At 48.7% G+C, this 21,827-nt stretch overlaps 1 protein-coding gene across 2 annotated transcripts in view; it reads left to right on the top strand.

Annotated features, from left to right (window-relative positions):
• Window positions 1–21,827, top strand: part of mitfa (melanocyte inducing transcription factor a) — a 458,194-nt gene that overhangs the window by 191,221 nt on the left and 245,146 nt on the right. The window contains exon 2 of one of the 2 annotated variants that reach the window (XM_072472272.1): window positions 12,429–12,573. The exons of the other annotated variant lie outside the window; for it this stretch is intronic. The gene's annotated coding sequence lies outside the window, so the exon portion shown is untranslated. The remainder of the gene's footprint in view (window positions 1–12,428; window positions 12,574–21,827) is intronic. 2 annotated transcript variants of the gene reach the window in all.

The following is a 21,827-nucleotide window of genomic DNA, read 5'->3' as shown; positions in this document are numbered from 1 at the left end:
GGAGGAAACCCACGTAGACACGGGAAGAAGGTGCATACTCCGCACAGGCAGTGACCCAAGCCGGGAATTGAACCCGGGTCCCTGGTGCTGTGAAGCAACAGTGCTAACCACTGTGCTACCGTGCTGCCCAACTCCTCCAGTCTGGAGCCAAGGAACTGGCAACAGTGCCACAAGATGTCTAATGATGGTCAAGGTCAGTGAACGCATCTTCATGACCTCCCTTATCCACCACAACGCCAACTTTTTACATTGCTCACCCGGATGCATTTAAGCCAGACATCCACATACTTTGACTTCATCCTGGCACACTTATCAATGCTGACAGCCTCATACCTCTTGAGGCCGACACTTTCAGCTGATAAGCTATGGCACGCACATCACTGAAACTTGGTGCTGCATAATCAGAGGTATTCTACCCTCTTCTCTTGCAAGGTAAGGTGCTGACGGTAGCAGATCAGAACTGGATAGAGACGAGGACACCTACATCTCCTGTCTATGGAGGAGGTGGTTTTCTGCATTGTGACTCCGCCATTAAGGGTGATGGCATCTTCCTGCATTTTCTCATTTTCAAATCCCAACATGCCCTCACATTTCTATCTAGCACAATGAGCAAATGCTGGTGGCGTGACAGTTGGCCTCTTGCTCTCCAACCCAATCTGTTACTCTCTCCCAAATCTTCGCCTTCTGAGCTCCTGCTTTCACACACCCAAGAATTGTTGCTTGTTCAGGCGTAGGAGCCCAAGATGGAAGAGGTTGAGCCACAGCACAGCACTGATAATCAGGTCACATTTCTTGATCTGACACTTAAAGATACCAACTCAGATACTAGCACTGCACATTTAGTAGGAATGAGTTGTGATCAGCATATCTTGAATCATCCAGGCACAGGCCAGGAGTAAGGCATGTTTCATTTGCCAGCTCTCAGGAGGTCAAGTCCGTAGACACATTCTGCTGGAACTTGATACAGCAGCGTACACGAAAACACTGATTGATCTGCACAGTGGTGCATTGGTTTGCTTGCCAGACAGCCGACTGTCGAGGAGTATGGAGGAGTCTGCTTCCGAATTGGCGGAGGGCATAACTGTGGAGCTTGCCTTTCTGCATCCTCTGCTTCCTCCTGTCATGCTGCGGATCCAGAAGCACTGACTGCTACCCATACTTATTGCAACCTTTGACTACACAGGTGACCTTCTTCTCCTCTGCCATCGCTGTGAGAAAGCAGCAACCGTCTCGGGCAAATATACCAAAAACAGTACTTTCAGACACTAAATGGACGAAGAAAAATAAATTTTACTTCGTAATTGGGGCGCTGATCCTTTATATTTTGGTACTGAAGGGCCTATCTTGGTGCCTCACACTTTTTTTTAAGGAATGGGCAATGCAGGGCCTGCATGTATTAATCAATTTTGGTATCCTGGTATCACATAAGTTCATTGGGATGGTGTGATGTAAAGATATTATAATTTCACATGTTTGGCACACATGGTTGATGCAGCTGCATGTACCCATATTGATGATGGATGCTGTATCGGTCACGCAGGTGGCTCTGTCTGGCCCTGAAGAATGGTGGAAAGTCAACTGTGGCAGTGTGCCATTGAATTGCTTGCCCTGATCTCAGGCTGTGACTACAAATTAGGTTTATTAAGAAACAAAATTAAACAAGTGAAGGAAAGACACAGTATTTTTCACCAAACCTTTACTTGCAGTCGCAGTTTCAAAGTAATAAATGTCTCAGAATGCTAGTTGATGTCAGAAATAATAACTTCATTTTGAGATAAGCTCGACAATTGGAAAAGAATGACACTAAACTTCCAGATTCCCCCACAGATTTCTTTATTAAACTAGTGAGCTGTATTGGTACCCTCTTTCAGGAAGCTTCTGGCTACAAAAGTATCAATCAAACTAGGCCTCTAAGGTACCTGTGAAGCCTGCTGCTAGACCTTAATCAATTTCCAGGATTGCAAACCAAGTAGTCATGTGATAGTGTGATGATGCAGCTACTTAAGGGGGTCACATGTTGGGAGTGCGGATGATCACCCCGTAGCGCAGGCAGATGGAAGCATGTAAGAGCGCTCTGAGTACTTAATAAACTTGTTGTTATAAGTCTTTGGTCGCCAGTCATTGGAACTCAGCACTTCCGCATGGTGTCAGGAATTGCAAGGATGGCAAAGTGACTTTGCCGTATTTGACCCGCCGGTGTTTGATGAATACATTGCTGGGCAAATATTGAAGAAGAGTGTCACATCTACGGCAGTGCTGGGTTATCGGAAAAATCCAAAAAGGTACAGGCCAACACTTTGTGAAATCTAGGTGGCCCTGAGGCCAAGTTTGAATTTTTGTTCTCCAAATGGAGGAGCAGAAAGAGGACCCTGAGATACGGTTAAAAAAAAAAGTTTGAGAACATTTGTTTTCCAGTGAAGAACAAAATAATCGACAAGAACATGTTTAACACTACAAACCAAAGATTTGACGAATCGTTACAATCCTACATTGCAACTTTAAAAATCTTAGCAAATAATTGTGGTTTGGCACCCTTACCGGAGTTAGTCAGGGATTGCATAGTTCATGGAGTCCACAGTGATCTTGTCTGCAAGCAGTTCTTTTGTGAGAAAGATTTAACACTGTATTCAGGAAACAGCATCTGCATGCTATAAGAACTCAGAAAAAAAGCAACAAGGAGATAAGGTGGGAAACAGGTTTTGTACAGCGCATGCCATGCCCCAAGCAGCAGCGAGAATGAGGGGCGGAGTTCTCACCCCCGGGTGGGAGAATTGCCGGGGCGCCGCGCGTGTCCCGCTACGCCGCCCCAACGCGATTCTCCCCCCCCCCCCCAAACCGGCGTGTCGAGAATCACGGCTGGCCGTTGGTGAGCGGCGATTCTTCGGCCCGGATGGGCTGAGCGGCCTGCCCAATACGACGGGTTCCCGCCGGTGCCGTCCACACCTGGTCGCTGCCGGCGGGAACAGCGGGGGAACGCTGGGGGGGGGTGGGTTCCTGCACTGGGGGGGCCTCAAATGGGGTCTGGCCTGTGATCGATGCCCTCCGATCGGCGGGACGGCCTCTCTAAGGAGGACCTCCTTTCCTCCGCAGCCCTGCAAGATCCATCCGACATCTTCTTGCGGGGCGGCCTCGGGGAGGACGGCAACCACATTTACGCGGCGCTGGCCGCGTCATTTATGCGGCACCGCTTTTACGTGGAGCCAAGGCCCGGCACGCGTAAATGTGTGACCCCGCTCCGAGCCCCCCGGGGGCGGGAGAATAGGGGGCTGAGAGCAGGCTCCGACGCCGGAGTGAAACACTCCGGTTTTCACTCCGGCGTCAGCACTTAGACTCCCGATGGGAGAATTGCGCCCGAGGAATCCAGAAGTTACAAGGAAGAATATTCTGCTAGCCTCTGCTGGCTTGAACAGGAGCTTCAGACTTTTCGGCACCAGAGAGAGAGATGGGATGGGACTTGGTTTGATTGATTGATTGGCTGGTGACCAATGAATTGGCCAAAAGGCCATATCATGCCTGGTATCGGGTTGTGGTTGGAACCTATCCCATTGGAATGATTTTCAGAGTCCCAGGGGCTCAGTTTGACTCCTGGAAGCAGAGAAACAGGACTCTCTGTCTCTCCTCTGTGTTTCCTCCAGAAAGACTGTGAGTGCTGTATTCCTGAAGATGCAGAGAACCTGAATGAATGAATCTACAGGAAATCTCTCTCTCTCTATCCCCCATCTCTCTCTCTCTATCCCCCATCTCTCTCTCTCCCATCTCTCCCTACCATCTCTCACTCTCTCCCATCTCTCTTTCTCTCTCCCCATCACATTCTCCCCATCTCTCTCTCTCTCTCTCTCTCCCCCATATCTCTTTCTCTCTCTTTCCCCATACCTCTCTTTCCTTCATATCTGTCTCCCCGATATCTCTCTCTCCCCATCTCTCTCTCACTCTCCCCATCTCTCTCTCACACCCCCATCTCTCTCTCTCTCACGCCCCCATCTCTCTCTCTCTCTTTCCCATATATCTCTCTCCCATCTCTTTCTCTCTCTTCCTCTCTCTCCCCATCTTTCTCCCTCTCCCCCATATCTCTCTTCCCATATCTTTCTCTCCCATCTCTCTCTCCCATTCTCTCTCCCATCTCTTTCTCTCTCTTTCTCTCTCCCTCCCTCTCTCCCATCTCTCTCACTTTCTCTCTCTGTCCCCCCCCCCCTCTCTCCCATCTCTCTCCCATCTCCTCTCGCTTCTCTCTCTCTCGCTTCTCTCTTTCTCCTCTCTAGCTCTCTCTCTCTCTCTCTCCTCCCCCATTCCCTTTCTCTCACTCCACAGAAAGCACTGTATGCCTGAAACTACAGAGGACTGAATGAATCTACAGTAAAAACCTCAAATTGAAAGCAAAGTCTGAAGAGGAATAAGGTGCTGGAAATGCTCATTTGAAACAAAGGCTCTTTTTCTCTTTAACTTATGTTTCTTTTACCCTCTTTCTCCCCCTCTGATTCTCTGTCTTTGTATCTGTAGGGAGGGGGATTAAAGTGGGGAATTAGATAATAGCTAACCAGTTGTATTTGCTACATGTTTCTTTACAGTTCTTGTTATAAATAAACAGGAACTGTGTTTAAACTTACAAACCTGGTGACTGTAATTATTGGGCAGACAAGGCCCAAAGACTTTGGGTATTTTTCAAGAATTATTGGTTAATTTAATTATGTTTCGACTATGAGTCAAGCGGGGCTCGAATTGGTTGAGGACTAGGCCAAGATGTTGTAACAATGTGGCGAATTGAACCATTTTAAAAAGCACTGTTAATCTAAGCCCCCAACAGTCTGTGCTCCGAGAAGAGTACCTTTAGCTACGAAGCAAAAGATAGTCAATTAACTGCATGGGATGCCGACACTGGGTGCCATAGCGCCAACAAGGAGGCCACAGGATGGGTTTCAGCAATAGTGGTTGAGTAAAGAAAGATGGCTTGGTCAAGATTTTCATCAACCCAGTCCACTTAAATAAAGTGCTGCTCAGACTTCATCGCCCTAAGAAGAAGATTGTACAGGTGATAGCTAACATGCCCAATGCCAAGATTTTCAGCATCCTGGATGTGAGATGCCGGTTCGGCAAATCTCACTTAATGAGGGACCTTGAAACTCACCACATTCATGTTCCGGGAGGTAGGTTGATACAATTTTCTTTGCATGCCCTATGGGATCTCCATTGGCAGCGAGGCCTTTCAGTGGTGCATGGAGCAACTCTTTGCAGGCCAACCCTGTGAAATCATCGTCACTAACGATGGGGTTGTGCAATTCAAGAATGTGATGCATGTCTTCATTTCATCGTTGACAAGGGCGGCATGGTAGCACAGTGGTTAGCACTGAACCTCACTGCGCCGAGGATCCAAGTTCAATCCCGGCCCCGGGTCGGTGTCCATGTGGAGTTTGCACATTCTCCCCATGTCTGCGTAGGTCTCACTCACACAACCCAAAGATGTGCAAGGTAGATGGATTGGCCAAGCTAAATTGCCCAAGCGAAATTGCCCCTTAATTGGAAAAAAGAATGGAGTACTCTAAATTTATATTATAAAAAAAATCTCATCCTCGACAGAATTAGAACTATGCAGCTAAAACCTAACGCTACTCAGTGCAGATTTAAGGTCAACCAGGTTCCTGACATGGGTCACTTACGCGCAGCTGATGGTGTGAAGCTAGATCCAGAAAAGACAACAGCTATACAACAGATAGCTTCACACCATCAGCTGCGCGTAAGTCCACGCCAACCCACGCATGCGTGGTTGCCGTCCTCCCCGAGGCCGCCCTGCAAGAAGATGTCGGATGGATCTTGCGGGGCGGCGGAGGAAAGGAGGTCCTCCTTCAGAGAGGCCGACCCCATTTGAGGCCCCCCCGGTGCAGGAAACCCCCACCCCACAGGCCATCCCCCAGCGTTCCCGCGCTGTTCCTGCTGGCAGTGACCAGGTATGGACGGTGCCGGTGGGACCCCATCGTATTGGGCAGGCGATTCTCCCAGCTGCCAGCCGTGATTCTCGCCGCGCCGGTTTGGGGGGGTGGGAGAATCGCGTGCGGGTGTCGGGGCGGCGTGGTGGGACACGCGCGGCGCCCCGGCGATTCTCCCACCCGGCATGGGGGGGGGGGGGGAGAATTCTGCCCAGGGTCTGCCCTCGTCCGCACAGAGGTCGTTCTCCAGATGCACCACGACTACAATCCCCACTGTCGAGGCGCTCTTGCAGCTGAATATCAAAACCAATGTGAAATTTGCCCTCATGGTATCTTAATTAAGAGGGAAAAGGTACTATGATTGAAATGTCCACAGACTCTGCCCTTTTAACACCCGGTCTGGATCCAGAGCACACACGGCCATGACAAATTGGCGGTGGTAAAAGCCATTCCCCGCAGCCCAATGGTTATGTGGTAGCTTCAGATGATGCCCATTATCTTAAAAACCGGCATCACCTACTAGAGGCATCAGAAACCAGCACCAGCAAATGCCACAGTACCCCAACCATCTAGACTACACTACACAACAAAGCCACAACACCAGTATAACGGAGGCTCCTCAAGCGCCTGCACAGCAAACCCTGCACACATTGGATATACCGAAGGAATTCCCTAGGTTTTGAGGACATTCAATTGGCGTAAATTACACATTCAAGGCAAATGACCGAGCCAAATACAAGGTTCCAGTAATAAACTGGTCTACCACTGGCCGTCGTCTTTTAAACAGCAAAGCGAGGGTCGTGAGGGACGGGGAGACGTGATGGGCATTATTCTGCTAATTGACTCTATTATCTGGGTGAAAACCTGTGAAAAATTAGGATGATGAAACTTGTGATCCATATAGCTGGGTAACTTGTGACAATGTTGTAAAGCTAAGAATTCCTAGTATTATATTATATTGCATTTATATTTTTTTATGAAATAAGAATTATGATTGAAAAAAAATTAGATTGACAGAGCTGTAAAAATAAGAAAAATGTAAGGATGTAGTATTTTTTAGACTGAAGTGCCCCAAGGTTTGGTGGCATATTTTCTCTTTGACAGATAGACGAGTTACCAATAGGATCATATTGACATTATATGGATAATGAAGTTCTACTTGTGAAATCGTGCTTGGTTAACTTATTTTTATTCAGAAAATGAGACATCATGTTCAAACCAAAAGTCACTTTAGTCTATTTTAACAGTGAGTATTAAAATAATAAAAACACAGCATTTGTATGATTGGCTGTTCAAACACGCAAACTATTTAATATAATTTTAACTATTACTTACCAAAGTACGGCAGCACGATGGTACAGTGATTAGTACTGCTGCTTCTCAGTGCCAGGGACCACCTTGGGTGACTATGGAGTTTGCGCATTCTCCCTATATCTGCGTGAGTTTCCTCCAGGTGCTCTGGTTTCCCCCCACAGTCCATGTGCAGGTTAGGTGGATTGGCCATGCTAAATTGCCCTTGGTGTCCAAAAATGTGCAGGTTAGGTGGGGTTATAGGGATAGGGCGGGGGAGAGGGTGTAGGTACGGTGATTTTTGGGAGGGTCAGTGCAGATCCGATGAGCCAAATGACTACCTTCTGCACTGTACGATTCTATGGATACTGAGATTCCTTAAAAATTTCAATTCAGATACTTTTTATCACCAGAGATAAGTTTCTCTTTGGAAATGGTTCAAAGTGGAATTGAAGAAAAGTTTGAATATCCTGTAAAATTAAGTGCTGTTACACATTTAAGAGATTCCAGTTACTGCTAAATTGGTCACAGTTGTGGGATTCTGTTCTTCATTAAGCAGAAGGCTGATTCTGGAAAAGGGGTGGGATAAGGGGTGGGTGCAGGATGGTGCTTCATCACTGGTTTATGCAGGTCATTGGCTATCGTGGTTCAATGCTCTAGGAGTGGTTTTCAAATGCTTGAGTGACTGTACGGACAACCGAGGCAGTAATTAACTCTGTCAAGCCAATGAAAGGCTTTAAAAAAATTTTAAAACCAATCTTGAAATTAAACTTGTATACCAAATTTTAATAATGTATATATTGATTTAAATAATCTGCACTCTTTCAAAACTGCTTCCAGAAAAATGTTTACTTTAAAATTTTTTAACTACAAGGTCGGCACGGTGGCATAGTGGTTAGCACTGCTGCCTCAGCACCAGGGGCCAGGGTTCAATTCTGATCTTGGGTGACTGTGTGGAGTTTACACTTGCTCCCCGTGTCTGTTTGGGTTTCCATTGGGTGCTCTGGTTTCCTCCAAGATTCCAAAGATATGCAGGTTAGGTGGATTGGCCATGCTAAATTGTCTCCCCCCTCCAGTGCCCTAGGTACGGTGCTCTTTGAGAAAGTCAGTGCAGACCTGATGGGCCGAATGGCCTCCTTCTGCATTGGAGGGATTCTATGAATGTGATTACAATATATTTTAAGATGTTTGCCACGTTAACTATGTGCTTCAGTGTTCCACATGAGAGCATATCCTCATATTCTGGAAAAAACATAAGAGTCATTTAATTTACTGCTGTTGTTAACAGGTCATAGCTATTGTAAAGGTGTCCCTTTGACTGAGAAAGGAGAAGGTTTGCCACCGAGCTTTTTATTATTTCAACCTGAAATTACTATATTCAGATCATGGAGGAACAGCATTGCTTGAAATCTCAGTTTGAATAAGATATTTTTGGTCTGTGGCAGGTTCACAATATTGGTGTTTCTGCTGCTAATAACATATCTTAATATTCCTTAAAAGGTGGGGAAATAATTGATATGAATTTTTAATTCAAAGAATTATTATAATACATCTTAAAGGGAAGTTTTGACACTTCCTCGATAAAATGACATTAAAGCTGTGAAATATGATCATCAAATTAATTTGTGAGAAATTTTTTAAAAAGCCACTGTTGATATTTTTATGATGAACAGCTTTCACTGATCTATTATCTGATCACAGTGGTGACGTCAATCAAATAACATAAACTGGGGGTCATTTTCTAAATTACATGCTTTCTTTTCACTGGTGTCGCTGACTGGGCCAGCATTTATTGCCCATCCCTAATTGTCCTCAGAGGACATTTAAGTGCCAACCACATTGCTGTAGACCTGGAGTCATGTGTAGGCGAGACCAGATAAGGATGGCAGATTTCCTTCCCGGAAGGAAATTCGTGAACCAGATAGGTTTTTACGACAATCGACAATGATTTCATGGTCATCATTGGACTTTTAATTCCAGATTTTTATTGTATTCAGATTTCACCATCTGCTGTGGTGGGATTCAAACCCGGGTCCCTAGAACGTTACCTTGGGGGCGGGATTCTCCCAGCCCTGCGCCGGGCCGGAGAAACCTCGCGAATGGGCTATGCCACCCTGACGGCGGCACGTGAGTCTCAGCAGTACGGTGAATCGGCGTGGTTGGCGCGGCCCCGGTCGCGGGCTGCTCTACGCGGCCGGCCCCCGATTCTCTGGCCCGGATGGGCCGAGCAGCCGTAGGAAAAGAGCCGAGTCCCGCCGGCGCCGTTCTAACCTGCTCTGGGCTGGCGGGACCTCGGCGTGTAAGGGTCGGGTGGCGGCCTGTGGGGGGGGGGGGGGGGGTGCCCAACCAGGGGGGGGGCCTCCGATGTGGCCTTGTCCACGATCGGGACCCACCGATCGGCGGGCCGGCCTCTGTGGCTGGGGGCCTCTTTTTGTATGCGCCAGCCCCTGTAGCCACTGCGCATGTTCTCGTTGGCGCCGGTGCAACTGCGTATGCGCGGATCCCGCGGCGCACAGTTCGCCCCGGGATCTGCAGCTGGAGCGGCGCAAACCGCTCCAGTGCCGCGCTGACCCCCTGTAGGGGCCAGCATTAGACTTGCCAGCGACCCGTTCACGCCGTCGTAAAACGCGACGCCGTTCACGACGGTGTGGACACTCTGCCGCGGGATTGGAGAATCCAGCCTGGGTCTTTGGATTACTAGTACAGTGACAATACCACTGTGTCACCACCTCACCTAAAAGCCAGGGTGTTGAACACACTCCTCTATAAATGACAATATATATTGTATCTATGTGGGTGATGTTCCCTAATGGCAACATGTTCTCAGAAAATTTCCCAATGGTCCCAACACTCTTGAGTTAGAGATGATAAAAATTGGCTAAGTTTCCATCATAGACAACTACTGGAAGATCATGAATGCTGAATACAGACAGGTGGGGATAAATTTCAGACTATCCCTTCACTCAATCCCCCTTTTTTTGAGAGTAGGAATCCATGACAGAGTTTGATTATTTGGATGAAAATTAGTTTCCTCAACAATGCTCCTCCTACTGCTGAGACTAATGCTAGTGCTTCTAAGATTGCCCTGACTCTCTCAGTTAAATTACACAGACTTGAGACTTTCTTGATGACTCATGAGCTGCATATTACATCATTCACCGAAGATTCATGAAGTTCAATTGGATAAGTTATTCTCTGTATAATATAGACAACTTCTTGGGTAACCTATGTATGTTTATTGTATGTCTCACAATTCATAGACTTGGGCCGAGATTTACCAGTTGTTCACGCCGACGGAAAATTCCGGTCCCACACTGGCGCACGGGTTTCCTGGCGACAAGGGGTGCTGTTACCGGGCAATCCCGCTGACAACAGCGGGGTCGGTAGATCCTGCCTTTGGAGTTGACACCAAGCGTGAGATTCTCTGGGCTCCCTGCAATGCGTTTCTCAGTGGCTTGCCATTGGCCAGTGGCAGGATCATCTGGTCCCGCCACTGTCAATGAGATTTCCCATTGAATTCACCCCCGGCCTCCGGGAAACCCGCGGTAGGGGTGCGCCTTCAGGAGGACCTGAAGATCCCGTCGGTGTGAACAGTCAGAAGATTTCATCTCTGGGCAGCACGGTGGCACAGTGGTTAACATTGCTGCCTCACGGCATTGAGGTTCCAGGTTCGATCCCGGCTCTCTGGGTCACCGTCCGTGTGGAGTTTGCACATTCTCCCCGTGTTTGCGTGGGTTTTGCCCACACAACCCAAAGATGTGCAGCGTCGGTGGATTGGCCACACTAAATTGCCCCTTAATTGGAAAAAATGAATTGGGTACTCTAATTTATTTTAAAAATCTCACCTCAAATTTATTGCAATTTGAATCAACTATTGGAACACATTAGCGCTGAGCTGAAGTTACTTAACAAGATTGGACCAGTCTACTTGTTCAAATTTTCGAACTTCATTCTTGTGGACTTTTCTTGTGAAACCTCCAGCCTACATATTGGGCGGGATTCTCCGACCCTCCACGCCAGAAACACGCCCGGTGTGGGGGCGGAGAATAGCCGTTCACGCCGGAAATGTGGCGCGACAGCGCTTCCGCGGTCAACCGGCCGAACTCCCGCCGGCTTGGTTTACATGGGGTACCACGCGGTGGGAGCTGGGACCCGCAGCCGCGGTGGGGGTATGTAACTCCATGGGGGGGGCTCAGCAGTGTCCAAGCCCGCGATCAGGGGCCACCGATAGGCGGGCCATGGCAATCTGGGAGGACCTACCTTCCTCCGCGCAGGCCTGCTGTGTGGCTCTGCCATGTCGGCGGCGCCCGCGCCGATGTGGGCCCACTCGCGGCCGCTGTGCGCACGCGTGGCCACACGGTCTGGCTAGCAGGGCCCCGCCGGCAGCCAGAGCTGCGGGACGCACGCCGGGGCTCTGCTAACCCCCTGGAAAACGGAGAATCATCCCGGACCTTAGAGGAAAAAATCCGGAGTGATTCTCGCCCGTTTTCCGGCATGCGCGGGGACTTAGTCCCCAGGTGGGAGAATCCCACCCATTGTCCCTACAAATATTTGCTTTCTCTAGATGCTCACCTTTTTAACGGCCAAATTTATATCTACTGTACTGGCGTCATTGCTTATCTATTTCTAGATAAAAGTAGGTGGCAAATCTTATATACAAGATATTTCGAGTCCACTTATATTGCCACTTTAGCTCCTTTTGTTTTTGATTTTTGATGCATGTGAACTTGGCTACAGTCTCCAAGTAATGTATGTTAGCTTGTGTTATCACTGTTTATTGATTGAAATGAAACAGTGTTTACTTTTTATGAACATTTAATTCACAACTCAGTTTGCAGATAACGTGCTCAGTCCAGCCTCTTTGTGTAAATGTACGTGTACTTCAGAATTTAGGTGCATGTGACTGTGACTGTTCATAGCCGGTAATGCGGAATATAAAAGTACACGTATAATGGGGATTGCATCTCTTGATCTGGTTTATGTGGTATTATCAGGTATTGCAGTACCCGAGAAGCTGAAGACCATTGGTTAATCCTAGGAGTTTACCATTGGCTGTTTAGTCTGTAGCTCTGCCCTGACAGGCGGGGTATAAGAACTGGTGCCGTCCCAGCAGGCCTCATTCTGTACCGAAGCTGCTGGGGAACAGTTCTAGTCTATTAAAGCCTTCAATTATGTTACTACCTCGTTTTAATAGTAATTGATCGTGCATCAATTTAATAGACTACTTCATCTGGCCTCGGTGACTCTGGACCAAAATCGACCTCGGACACTCTCAACGGCAACGACGACGGTCTTCATCAACGGCCACGAGACGTCCTGCCTGATCGACTCTGGGAGCAGGGGGAGCTTTATACACCCCGACACGGTAAGGCGCTGTTCACTTGTTACCCACCCTGTAAACCAAAGAATCTCCCTGGCCTCCGGGTCACACTCAGTGGAGATAAAGGGGTTCTGCCTAGCAAACCTCACGGTCCAAGGCAGGAAATTCAACAATTTCCGCCTTTATGTCCTGCCGCACCTCTGCGCGGCTGCACTCCTGTGCTTGGATTTTCAATGTAACTTGCAAAGCCTAACCTTCAAATTCAGCGGCCCTATACCGCCCCTTACTGTCTGCGGCCTCGCGACCCTTAAGATCGACCCGCCTTCCCTGTTTGCGAACCTCACCACGGATTGCAAACCGTCGCCACCAGGAGCAGACGGTACAGTGCCCAGGACCGGACCTTCATTAGGTCAGAGGTCCAAAGGCTACTGAGGGAAGGGGTCATTGAAGCTAGCAACAGTCCCTGGAGAGCTCAAGTAGTGGTGGTAAAGACTGGGGAGAAACATAGGATGGTCATTGACTACAGTCAGACCATCATCAGGTTTACGCAGCTGGACGCGTACCCTCTCCCCCGCATATCCGACCTGGTAAACAGGATCGCGCAATATAAGGTCTTTTCCACGGTGGGACTCAAGTCCGCCTACCATCAACTACCCCCCCGTACTAGTGACCGCAAATACACTGCCTTCGAAGCAGATGGGCGGCTCTATCATTTTTTAAGGGTTCCCTTTGGTGTCAGTAACGGGGTCTCGGTCTTCCAACGAGAGATGGACCGAATGGTTGACCGGTTCAGCTTGCGCGCAACATTTCTGTATCTCGATAATGTCACCATCTGCGGCCATGACCAGCAGGACCACGACACTAACCTCCTAAAATTTCTCCAGACCGCTAAAATCCTTAACTTAACGTATAATAAGGATAAATGCGTATTTAGCACCGACCGTCTAGCCATTCTCGGCTACGTAGTGCGAAATGGAGTTATAGGCCCCGACCCTGAACGCATGCGCCCCCTCATGGAGTTCCCCCTCCCCCAAGGCCTTGAAGCGCTGCCTCGGCTTTTTCAGTTATTACACCCAGTGGGTCCCTAACTACGCAGACAAAGCCCGACCCCATATCCAGTCCACAACCTTTGTCGATGGAGGCCCGCCAGGCCTTCAGCCGTATCAAAGCAGACATTGCAAAGGCCATGATGCGTGCCATCGACGAGTCCCTCCCCTTCCAGGTCGAGAGCGACGCATCTGACGTAGCTCTGGCCGCCACCCTCAACCAAGCGGGCAGACCCGTGGCCTTCTTCTCCCGCACTCTCCATGCTTCCGAAATTCACCATTCCTCGGTCGAAAAAGAGGCACAAGCCATAGTAGAAGCTGTGCGACATTGGCGGCATTACCTGGCCGGCAGGAGATTCACTCACCTCACTGACCAACGTTCGGTGGCGTTCATGTTTGATAATGCACAGCTGGGCAAGATAAAAAAACGACAAGATCTTGCGGTGGAGGATAGAACTCTCCACCTACAACTACGAGATCTTGTATCGTCCCGGGAAGCTAAACGAGCCTCCTGATGCCGTGTCCCGCGGCACATGTACCACCGCACAAGTGGACCGCCTCCGAGCCCTCCACGAGGACCTCTGCCACCTGGGGGTCACTCGCTTTTTCCACTTCATTAAGACCCGCAACCTGCCCTACTCCATTGAGGAGGTCAAGACAGCCACCAGGGACTGCCAAATCTGCGCGGAGTGCAAACCGCACTTCTACCGGCCAGAGAGGGCGCACCTGATAAAGGCTTCCCGTCCCTTTGAACGCCTCAGCATGGATTTCAAAGGCCCCCTCCCCTCCACCGACCGCAACACGTATTTCCTGAACGTGATTGACGAGTACTCCCGGTTCCCATTCGCCATCCCCTGCCCAGACATGACCGCAACCACCGTCATCAGGGCCCTCCAGGGTATCTTTACTCTGTTCGGTTTCCCCGCGTACATACACAGTGATATGGGGTCCTCGTTTATGAGCGACGAACTGCGTCAATTCCTGCTCAACAGGGGCATCGCCTCAAGCGGGACGACCAGTTACAACCCCCAGGGAAATGGGCAGGTAGAGAGGGAGAACGGAACGGTCTGGAAGTCCGTCCTACTGGCCCTACGGTCCAGGGTCCTCCCAGTCTCCCGCTGGCAAGAAGTCCTCCTGGAGGCCCTCCACGCCATCCGGTCACTGCTCTGTACAACTACCAACCAGACACCTCACGAACGTCTCCTTGTTTTCCCCAGGAAGTCCTCCTCCGGGACCTTGCTCCTGACTCGGCTAGCAACACCCGGACCCATCCTGCTCCGAAAACACGTGCGGGCGCAGAAGTCGGACCCGTTGGCCGAGAGGGTCCACCTGCTGCATGCTAACCCCCAGTACGCCTACGTGGTGTTCCCTGACGTCCGGCAAGATACGGTTTCCCTACGGGACCTTGATCCCGCCGGAATCCCTCGCGCACACGAACCGCTCCCCCCCGCCACCCCCCCCCCCCCCCCCCCCTCCCCAGCACCTCACAGGAGGCTCCGTCCTCCTGCCGCTCCTGCCTAGGCCCTCCCACCCACCGACGCCCCATACAGGCACCCCCCTCCCTTGTCAACCTTTTGCCCCACCAGCGCCGTCTAGGGGTGACAAAGCTACCATGGAGGCCAAAGCCACGCACCCGCAGTCGCAGACACCCGGAACACCACCGGAATCACCACCGAGGCTCAGACGATCCAGGAGGACGACCAGGCCACCCGACTGACTGATTGCCTCAGTATAACCGATCTGTAACTGTAAATTAGCACTGAATGTATATATCTTCCACGATTGTAAATATTCTCTACAACCCTGTAAGGAGGTATCACAATACCTCCATATCTGATCATACCATGTTAAATGCAATTGTAACTACTGGCCACCACCCCCGCCAGACTCTTTGTTAACGCTGGATGAATGTGGTATTATCAGGTATTGCAATACCTGAGAGGCTGAAGACCATTGGTTAAACCTAGGAGTTTACCATTGGCTGTTTTGTATGTAGCTCCGCCCTGACAGGCGGGGTATAACAACCAGTGCCGTCCCAGCAGCCCTCATTATGTACCGAAGCTGCTGGGGAACAGTTCAAGTCTATTAAAGCCTTCAGTTATGTTACTACTTCGTTTTAATAGTAATTGATTGTGCATCAGTTTACAAAATAACAAACTTGAACAAAAACGCAAGAAGAAATGTATCTTTGGACAGGAGAGCTGATTTTTTCAGTTGCACCTGATAAGCAAGTATAATGTGGACCCTAGGCCGGTGATCGGTAATGCTGAATCTTTCACAATTCGGCTTAATTTTCTGTTCATACAGCCTCACTTCCATTTTGCCAACCTTTAAAAAGTGGTTCAGGTATTATAATGCTTGTTTCTACCACATTTATTTTGAATGACCCTTGAGGTTTGCTGCCATTTTTGTTACCTATTCTGCCTTTGCAAAGGCAGCACGGTAGCATTGTGGATAGCACCATTGCTTCACAGCTGCAGGGTCCCAGGTTCGATTCCGGCTTGGGTCACTGTCTGTGGGGAGTCTGCACATCCTCCCCGTGTGTGTGTGGGTTTCTTCCGGGTGCTCCGGTTTCCTCCCACAGTCCAAAGATGTGCAGGTTAGGTGGATTGGCCATGATAAATTGCCCTTTGTGTCCAAAATTGCCCTTAGTGTTGGGTGGGGTTACTGGGTTATGAGGATAGGGTGGAGGTGTTGACCTTGTGTAGGTTAGATGGTTTGGCCATGCTAGATTTCCCTTAGTGTTCAAAAAGGTTAGTAGGGTTACTGGGTTATGAGGATAGGGTGGAGGTGTGGGCTTGGGTCGGCTGCTCTTTCCAAGGGCCATTGCTGACTCGATGGGCCGAATGGCCTCCTTCTGCACTGTAAATTCTATGAAATATATATGAACTGCAGTAGAACTCTGTATAAAGGCTATCGACATCGCTAATACCATTAAATGGCTATTTTCTTTGAAGTTATCTACCACTTCTTTCAAGTCGCTTTTACATCCAAAGACGTTTTAAGTCCAATTTCCAACCTGGTATTGCTGAACTCCAAACATTAGGCAAAGTAATGTCTTGGGCCTTATTCACATCATTCAAGTGAAGCTGCCCCTGCTAAATAAGTCCACCAGATATTGAGCTACTACTCATAATGCAGCACCAGATATTCATGCTTTCGGAAAATCAACTGGCGAAAATACAGTTCCAGTTAAGATCAAAAAACTGATTGCAAGCATTTTATTAAATATATATCTTTAACATTCCTTTGTTAATTTAAATAGATGCATTTTAAAATAAAGTGTTCCATACCAACATCCTAGGCGTTAGCATTAACCAGAAACTGTACGGGGATAGTTATCTCGGACCATGCGCCCACTGGCTTGAGATTTGGTTTTATTTGGAACGAGAGCAGAGGCCGGGTGGGGGTTTGATTCGGGGTTGTTGGCGGATGGAGGCTTTGAGGTGATAAGGTGCAGGTGACAATTAAGGAGTATGTGGTGTTGAATCAAAATGGGGAGGTGTCGGTGGCTATATTTTGGGAAGCACTAAAGGCAGTGGTCCAGGGGAAATTATTTTGTTTAAGGCTCATGCGGATAGGGAAAGGAGGGAGGAACATGACCGTCTAGTGAGCAAGGTAGTGGAGGTGAACAGGGAGTATTCGAGGGGGCCCACCGCGGAGGGATTGGCGAGGAGGAACACATTGCAGGGGCAGTTTGACAGGTTGACAATGGGGAGGGCAGTGGAGCAACAGTGTACGGAAAGAGGGGTACAATATGAGTATGGGGAGAAGGCGCGCCGGTGCAAATGGCGGCGATTCTCCGCTCTCGGAGAATCGTGTGCCGGCGTCGGGGCGGAGTGGCACAGTTGCAGCGATTCTATGGCCCGGCGCGGGGCTCGGAGAATCCTGCCCGTGGTGTCGGAGCGGGGAAGATAAACGAGGCATTTAGGAAATACTACCAGGGACTGTACGAGGTGGACCCGAGGGTAGAGGAAGGGAGGTGGGGCGGTTTCTGGAAGGGCTGGAATTTTCCCAAGTGGAGGAAGCAAAGAGGCAGGCGTTGGAGGAGTCCTTGGGTCTGAGGGAGGTGCTGGATAGTATCAGGGGTACGAAGTCGCTTAAGGCCCCTGGGCCAGATGGGTACCCGGCGGAGGTTTATAAGGAATTTGTGGCGGACCTGGCACCGTATTTGTTGGGGACGTTTAATGAAGCACTGGAGAAGGAGGAGCTGACGGAGACAATGACGCAGGCAGTAATTATGCTAATCCCGAAAAAGGGGAAGGACCCGGTGGATTGTGGGTCGTATAGGCCCATATCACTATTGAACACGGATGTGAAAGTACTGGCTAAGTTGTTGGCGGGGAGAATGGAGGATTGTGTCCCGGGGGTGGTTGCAGAAGATCAAACAGGCTTTGTGAAGAACAGGCAGCTCGCGAATAATATAAGACGACTTTTAAATGTGGTGATGAATCTGTTGGGGGCTCTGGTACCAGAGGTGGTGGTGTCCATGGACGCGGAGAAGGCATTTGATTGGGTGGAGTGGCGGTAGTTGTTCGAGGTTTTGGGAAGGTTTGGGCCGAGATTTGTGGTATGGGTGCGGTTGCAGTCTTGGCACCAAAGGCGAGTGTGATCACGAATATGAGTTCGCGGAGCCTTGACTTACACAGGGGTACGAGGCAGGGGTGCCCACTGTCCGCATTACTGTTTGCGCTGGCCATAGAGGTCTTGGCGATGGCTCTCAGGGGGTCGGCGAAGTGGCGCGGGATTATGAGGGGACAAAGGGCGCATTGGGTGTTACTCGAAGCCGATGACCTGTTGCTGTATGTTCTGGATCCACTGGAGAGTACGGAAAGGATTATAGGCCTGCTGGGGAGGTGTGGAGGGTGCTCTTGATATAAACTGAATGTAGGGAAAAGCGAGGTCTTTCCGGTGATTGAGCTGGGACGGCGGGCAATTTCGGGGGGATGCCATTTACTGTAGCGAGGGATAGGTTTAGGTATTTGGGGAATCAGGTAGTGAGGGAATGGACGGGATTCCATAAGTAGAACTTAATGAAGCTGGTGGAGGAATCCAAGGAGGATCTTAAGAGGTGGGATACACTGCAGTTGACTTTGGCAGAGAAGGTCCAAGTGGTGAAAATGAATATTCTGCCGAGGTTCGTTTTTATTTTTCAGGCTCTCGCGATCTTTATTCGGAAGGCCTTTTTTCGGAAATTAGACACGATCATTTTGGACGTTGTGTGGGCGGGGAAGGTGCGGAAGGTGGGGAGGACCCTGCTACAGAGGCAGAGGTGGGGGGGGGGGGGGGAGGTGGTTGACGTTGCCTATCGTGCTTCATTATTATTGGTCGGCGAATGTGGATAGGGTGCAGCGATGGTGTGAAGGAGAAGGGGTGGAGTGGGTTAGGATGGAGGAGGAATCTTGTAAGGGATTCAGTTTGAGGGTTATGGTAACGGCAGTGTTGCCAATGGCTCCGAGTAGGTATTCAGGGAGCCCGGTGGTGCAGTTCAAGGTGAAGATATGGAATCAGTTGAGGAGGCATTTCAGGGTGGAAGGGATGTCGGTGCTTACGTCGCTCTGCAAGAATCATGGGTTTGAGCTTGGGCGGGATGGATAGTGTTTACAGGAGGTGGAGGGAAGTGGGGTTGGACAAGATGAGGGATTTGTATTTGGAGGAAGGATTCGCCAGTCTGGAGGAGCTAAGGGAGTGGGTAGAGCTGATGAAGGGTAGTGAGTTCAAGTATCTGCAGGTTAGGGACTTTGCGCGAAAGGTCTGGAGGGGGTTCCCTAGGTTGCTGGGATACACCCTGCTGGAGCGACTGTTGCTTCTGGATTTGGAAGGGGAGGGAAGAATTGGTGATATATTTCAGTGGCATGGAGTGAGGCACTGCGTTGGTTACACGGGACCTCCTCCTGTGCGAGGATGAGCCTGATACAGTTTAAGGTGGTGCATATGACTTGGGCAAGAAGGAGTGTGTTCTTTCAGGGGGTAGCAGATGATTGTGAGGGTTGTGGGTGGGGGCCAGCGAATCAAGTGCACAGGTTTTGGGATTGTGAAAAATTGGTAAGATTCTGGGCGGGAGTGTTCGCGGGGAGGGTGAGAAAGGGGAAAACATTTGTACAGACTGTATAGTTGATTGCTGGGAAGTATGTTTCCCGGGTGTTTGTGTTGTAACCTGTTTTGATAAATGTTTGTAATAAATGTAATAAAATGTTTTTTAAAAATTAACCAGAAACTAAACTGGACCAGCCATATGAATACTGTGGCTACACTTTTGCAGTGAATAACTCGCCTCTTGACTCCCTAAAGTCTGTCCAGAACCTACAGAGCACAAGTTAGGAGTGTGATGGAATGCTCTCTCCTTACTTGGATGAGTAAAGCTCCAATAACACTCCAATAACGCTTGACATCATCCAGGCCAAATTGCTTTATTAGCACCCCTTCCACAAACATTCACTCGCTCCATCAGCAAGAAGCTGTGACAGCAATGTGTACCATCTACAGGATGCACTGCATGAACTCAACAAGGCTCCTTAAGCAGCACTTTCCAAACCCACAACTGCTATTATCTAGAAAGACAAGGACAGAAGACACATGGGAACACCATCACTTGGAAGTTGCCCTTCAAGTCACTCACCATCTTGACTTGGAAATATATATCCATTCCTTCACTGTCACTGGGTTAAAATACTGGAACTCGCTCGCTAATGGCACAGTGGGTGTACTTATACTACATGAACTGCAGAGGTTCAGGAAGGCAGATCACCATCACCTTCTCAAGGGCAATTAGGGATGAGCAGTAAATACTAGCCTAGCCACTGACACCCAAATCCCATGAATGAATAACAAAAAATCATCTGTGCTTTGGAACTATTGTTTCTATTTCTATGCAGTACTATATTTCCTAAAAGTCAATATTTTACTGTTCTATTAAGTATTATAATGAGTCATTTTTGTTTAATTTGATAAGTTAAATGCAGATTCATGCACATAACCTAATATAACCTGTTTTAAGGTGGCCTAAACTTTTTATTATTTAGAGATCATAGAATACAATTTACAGTGCAGAAGGAGGCCATTCGGCCCATCGAGTCTGCACCAGCCCTTGGAAAGAGCACCCTACTTACACCCACGCCTTCACCCTATCCCCAGAACCCAGTAACCCCACCTAACCTTTTTGGACACACGAAGGGCAATTTATCATGGCCAATCCATCTAACCTGCACATCTTTGGACTGTGGGAGGAAACCCGAGCACCTGGAGGAAACACACTGGGAGAACGTGCAGACTCCACACAGACAGTGACCCAAGCCGGGAATCGAACCTGGGACCCTGGAGCTGTGAAGCAACTGTGCTAACCACTAAGCTACCGTGCTGCCCTATAGATGCTACTATATTTTGCATTGCAGTGCAATTTAAACTAATTCCTCGTAATTGTTTTACCCTGCTAACTATTGCAGTACTGTTGGAAAATAGTAATAAAATTAGGCGTGTTCTGGAGTTAAAGAATTATTAACTTTAGCAGTAAACTGATCATAAATGATTATTTGAACATCTGCGTTAGGTGGTGATTATGTGAATTTGAAAGAATTTCAACCAACAAATTGATAGATATAATTCAATAAAATTTTTGATTTTATCGTGTTTGTCGCTCCCAATATTTCATAGGGTTTCTATGAAATATTGGAAGAGACAAACATGATAAAATTAAAAACTGCAAACACTGGAAATTTTAGATAAAAATAAGCACTGAAAAAGCACAGCAGGTATGTTAGCACCTGAAGTAAAGGAGAATGGTTGCACTTATAGAACATAGAACGATACAGTGCAGTACAGGCCCTTTGGCCCACGATGTTGCACCGACATGGGAAGTCAAAAAACAAAAGCCATCTAACCTACACTATGCCATTATCATCCATATGCTTATCCAATAAACTTTTAAATGCCCTCAATGTTGGCGAGTTCACTACTGTTGCAGGTAGGGCATTCCACGGCCTCACCACTCTTTGCGTAAAGAACCTACCTCTGACCTCTGTCCTATATCTATTACCCCTCAGTTTAAGGCTATGTCCCCTCGTGCTAGCCATTTCCATCCGCGGGAGAAGGCTCTCACTGTCCACCCTATCTAACCCCCTGATCATTTTGTATGCCTCTATTAAGTCTCCTCTTAACCTTCTCTCTAACGAAAACAACCTCAAGTCCATCAGCCTTTCCTCATAAGATTTTCCCTCCATACCAGGCAACATCCTGGTAAATCTCCTCTGCACCCGT

This window comes from Scyliorhinus torazame, chromosome 13 (genome assembly GCF_047496885.1).
Source record: "Scyliorhinus torazame isolate Kashiwa2021f chromosome 13, sScyTor2.1, whole genome shotgun sequence".
Lineage (NCBI taxonomy): Eukaryota > Metazoa > Chordata > Chondrichthyes > Carcharhiniformes > Scyliorhinidae > Scyliorhinus > Scyliorhinus torazame.
This window is presented reverse-complemented; position numbering and strand designations above follow the sequence as displayed.